Raw genomic sequence first — 5,245 nt, forward strand, 5'->3', positions numbered from 1 at the left:
TTGAAGTGGGCACTTGCCTCCAGGAGATCCAGGTTCAACCCCATGTGTTTCCCCAGGCACTACCTCAAAGGACTGGAGTATATGTATTGCATATGCAAAGCCTTTAGTCTGATACCAGCAATGTATGACCCATACAGAGCCAATAGGTGTATCCCTTCCACCCCCCAGGTGTGGCCCTGTGGTCCCCCTGCATCATTGGGTGGCCCTGAAGACATCCAGCACTGTCTGAGCAATATTGCATCACCAGACCAGACTCTGAACCATCAGGTTCATATCACCAGACTGAACATCACAGAAGTGGTCCCAAGGCCCTGAGCATTGCTAAAGCAGGCCCCCCACCAAAATCAAAGGTGCAGCTGAAATATCACTTAAGGGCAATCCTCAAAAGGAAATGGGTGCTGGGGCTGGAGCAATAGCACAGCGGGTAGGGCGTTTACCTTGCACGTGGCCGACCCGGGTTCGATTCCCAGCATCCCATATGGTCCCCTGAGCCAGGAGTAATTCCTGAGTGCAGAGCCAGAAGTAACCCCTGTGCATCACTGGGTGTGACCCAAAAAGCAAAAAAAACAAAAACAAAACAAAAAAAAAAACTCGGTGCTGTTAAAGATGTGTCATATACATTAGATCAGAGACTCTTAGATCCCTGTAGGGAGGCCACGTGCATCCATTATGACAGGAGTGGATGCGTAAACAGTCCTGCTTACCTGCACACCAAGGAACCACTAGAAAACTCAATTTCTTGAGTTTTCATGACCCATATAGGGTTGTGTAACTGAATATGAGGGTTAAAAAATAATTTTAAAATTTTAAGGTAAAGGTAAAAGGTAAAGGTAAAGGCCGTCCCGTTGATCGTCGATTTGCTCGAGCGGGCCCAGTAACGTCTCCATTGGAGACTTTGTTGTTACTGTGTCTGGCATATCGAATACATCACGGGTAGCTTGCCAGGCTCTGCCGTGCGGGTGAGATCCTCTTGGTAGCATGCCGGGCTCTCCAAGAGGGGCAGAGGAATCGAACTCCGGTCGGCCATGTTGGCCGCTTGTAAGGCGAACGCCCTACCGCTGTGCTATCACTCCAGCCTTAAAATAATTTAAATTTTTTCTTTTTAGCAGAGAGGAAGGTTTGGGTTGCACCTAGCCACTCTCAGGAGCTACTCACATAAGGGCTTAGGGGACCAAACCAGAGTCAACTGCAGGCAAGGCAAACGCCTTAATCCTCTCTCTGCCTAACCTTCCTTTTTTCTTTTTCCCAGTTACTTTTTTTTTTCTTTTTGGGTCACAGCCAGCGATGATCAGGGGTTACTCCTGGCTCTGCAGTCAGGAATTGCTCCTGGCAGTGCTTGGGGGACCATATGGGACACCGGGGATTGAACCCAGGTCAACCATGTGCAAGGCAAACGCCTTACCAGCTGTACTATTGCTCCGGCCCCAACATAAGAGAATCTTACAAACAACTTTATACCAATAATTTGACAAACCAGATGAAATTAAAAAATTATTGAAAAACAAAACTTACAAGATTGAAACAAGAATAAATAGAAATATCTATATTTTACATCTTGAACTCATAATAGAAAACCATCCTACAAAGAAAAACTCCAGATGGTTTCACTGGTGAATTCTTTCCAACATGTATATTGCTTTTAGAAGGGCATAAAAGGCATATTCACACTTCCTAATGCTTATATATTACATATTCTATTTGTGGCTTAATTTCCTCTGCTTCTATGCATCATTCATTTAGCACCTACTATGCGCTATGTTAAGAGTTATAGACATAAAGAAAGTATTTGGCAAAGGGAGATTTAAGGTTGGTGGGAGAAACAGACATACCATGTAAATGCAATGAAATAAGTGCTAATAAAGATATATATATGTATAACACGAAGTACTATGAAAGATAAGAATGAAGCCAGGGAGGGAAGGCTTTCAGTGCATGAGAGATGAATAATGTGCCAGGTGGTCCGGGCGTTAAAATAACTGGGAAATAACATTCCTTCTCAGTGTTCCTCATGGGATCTTTCCCCCTTAGTTCCTTACATTTTTTTTTTTGATTTCTCAGGATTTTGCCCTTGGCTTCTATTTTTACTCTTCCCTATGCAATGTTACCCACACCCACAACTTACTTATCCTCTGTGAGCTAATCATTTCATAATCTCTCTCTCCAGCTTCCACGCCCCTCATGAAATCCAATTCTAAGTAGGCAATCATCTATTGAACTCACATATATGGCTTCTCGCCTACACTCCTGTGTCAACAATATTGCATCCTTTCTTTCTTTTCACTTTTGTTGCAATGCTATGGATTAAGTCCCGGGTCTCACACAAGCCAGCTACGTCTTCTTCCGCTAAGCTACATACCCAGACTCTCTTTTCTCCCTTCTTGAAACGTCCCTCCCTTGATGCACGTCTCACCAGTAACTATGCTACTTCTGTTTTCCTTTATAGAATAAAACCTCTTTCTTTTCTTTTCTTTCTTTCTTTCTTTCTTTCTTTCTTTCTTTCTTTCTTTCTTTCTTTCTCTCTCTCTCTCTTTTTTGGCTCTTTGGGTTACACCTGGCAATGCACAGGGGTTACTCCTGGCTCTGCGCTCAGGAATTACTCATGGCGGTGCTTACAGGACCATATGGAGTGCTGGGGATCGAACCTGGGTCAGCCGCATGAAAGGCAAACGCCCTACCCTCTGTACTATCACTCCAGCCCCCTCTTTCTTTCTCTTTCCTTTTTCCCTTCTTCCTTCCTTCCTTCCTTCCTTCCTTCCTTCCTTCCTTTTTTCTTCCTTGCCATTATTCTTCTTTCATTCTTCCTTCTTTCTTCCTTCTTTCTTCTTTCTTTCTTTCTTTCTTTCTTTCTTTCTTCCTTTCTTTTTTCTTTATTTCTTCCTTCCTTCCTTCCTTCCTTCCTTCCTTTCTTTCTTTCATTCTTTCTTTCTTTCTTTCTGTTTTATTCTTTCTGCATCTTAACTTCTCTTTCCCACAAAGGTAAAAAGGGCCAGCCTAGCAGTACTTACTTCAATGTGTGTTCCTGAGGGTTTGGTGCTGGGGAAGAAATACCATATGGGGTGTTAGGTGTTGGACACAGGACAATCACTTTACAAGGCAAGCGCCCTAATTGCTGTACTATCTCTCCAGCCACTATCACAGGATTTCTACCAGCTTTTGCTTACTTAGAATATCTTTGATTCTGGTCTTTGTTTTTGTTTTGTTTTCTGGGCTATGCGGTGCTTATGATCAAACTCAGCTGCATGCAAAGCATGCCTTACCCACTGTACTGTCTCTTTGGCCCACAACTTAAAAAATCTTAACCAGACCCATCATTTAAAATATCATGTAAGGGGCTGGAGCGATAGCACAGTGGTTAGGGCATTTGCCTTGCACCCGGCCGACCTGGGTTCAATTCCCAGCATCCCATATGGTCCTCTGAGCGCCACCAGGAGTAATTCCTGAGTGCAGAGTCAGAAGTAACCCCTGTGCATTGCCAGGTGTGACCCAAAAAAGCAAAAAAAAAAAATCATGTAAGCTGGAAATGTTAAGTGTTTAGTGTCTTACATACACTCTAAATGCTACGTTCTATCTCTAAAGCCAGAAACAAACAAAATATTCTATGATTCATAAAGTATGTATCCATAGCCTCCATTTTGAACTCCAGACCCCTTTCTCCTCCAGCTATTCCATCTGTCTGCCTTCCAGCACCCAAACAAAACGTGCCAGGGGCTTTAATATCCAAAACCTTTATTATTCTTCTATAAAAATTATGTGGTTGGAGGCCCAGTTTTTTTGTTTTATTTTGGGGTCACACCCAGCAATGCTTAGGGGTTACTCCTGACTCTGCACTCAGGAATTACTTCTGGCAGTGCTTGGGCGACCATATGGGATGCTGGGAATCAAACCTAGGTCGGCCGCATGCAAGGCAAATGCCCTACCCACTGTGCTATTGCTCCAGCCCTATGGAGGCCCAGTTTTGATCCTCAATATCACAGTCTTCTGATCACCATGCCAGGAGTAAGCCAAAACCATCACCATGACTTAAAACACTACCACCCAAAACTGTGTGGTGACCACATCTATAGCTTGGATCCTCTGCACAGAGATTCTGGGCTGGTTCTTTACAAGATGGTCAGTGAGATCCTGCTTGAAAAACTTGGAGAATACGTGGGTGCCAGAGTGATAGTACAGAGGGTAGGGCACTTGCCTTGCACATGGCCAACCCGGGTTTGATCCACAGCATCCCATATGGTCTCCCGAGCCCAATAGGAGTGGTTCCTGTGTGCAGAGCCAGGAGTAAACCCTGAACATCAATGGGTGTGACCCAATAAACCTAAACAAAAGAACAACAACAACCACAAAATCTTGGAGAGCACAATCTCTTTCCAGAGAAGGGGGTAAGACCTCTATAGGTCTTGGTGGTTTTGTGGCAATCTAGGCTGACCACACCAAAGGTGGCAATCACCCATACTGCCAGTAGTAGCAGCTTCTTGGACACAGGAGTGAAGACTATACTCCTGGGTCAGGGGTGAGATACCCAGCACAGAACAATGCGGGTCAAGCTCCCTGCAGGGCACAGTGTGGACCGAACTTCTCTTTTTCCTCCATCAGCCTTGCTACCTGGACACTAAGAGGGATTTGGCCAGGATGATGACTCCGTGCATGGCCCTGGCTACCTCCTTTGAGCACATCATGTGTAGAGAGACGTGTCCATCTCTTCCATTGCTGGGACCATCCCTGAGTTCACTCACTGGGACTATACTCTCTACTTGTATTTTGGACTTGACCTTCTATCCAAACCTTTTCCCCACGTTACTACCAATTTGATAATACTAAAGTTGACACTATCCTTTTCTCCCCACTTTTGCAGAGGATACTTTTTTTGCTCTTTGCCTATTAGGAAAAGTTCAGACATCTTAATGTCACACCAAAGTCATTTCCAGATAGATCTCTTGACACCTCCTGGCCTTTACTTTCTAACAGAATCAAACTGCTTATATCTCTACATGTCCTGCCTAGTCCCTGGGCATGCTGGTATTTCTACTAAAATGCCTGACTCTTAAGATACTTATATTTATTTCTTTAGCTATGCATTTCTTACATTTATCTTTGTGTGCTAGAATATTTTTTTCTTACATAGATATCCCTTATTAAATCAAGAGTGTCTTTTTTTTCTTTTTGGGTCACACCCGGCGTAGCATGGGGTTACTCCTGGCTCTGCACTCAGGAATTACTTCTGGCGGTGCTCAGGGGACCATATGGGATG

The sequence above is a fragment of the Sorex fumeus genome, unplaced genomic scaffold (assembly GCF_029834395.1).
Source record: "Sorex fumeus unplaced genomic scaffold, SorFum_2.1 ptg000131l, whole genome shotgun sequence".
Lineage (NCBI taxonomy): Eukaryota > Metazoa > Chordata > Mammalia > Eulipotyphla > Soricidae > Sorex > Sorex fumeus.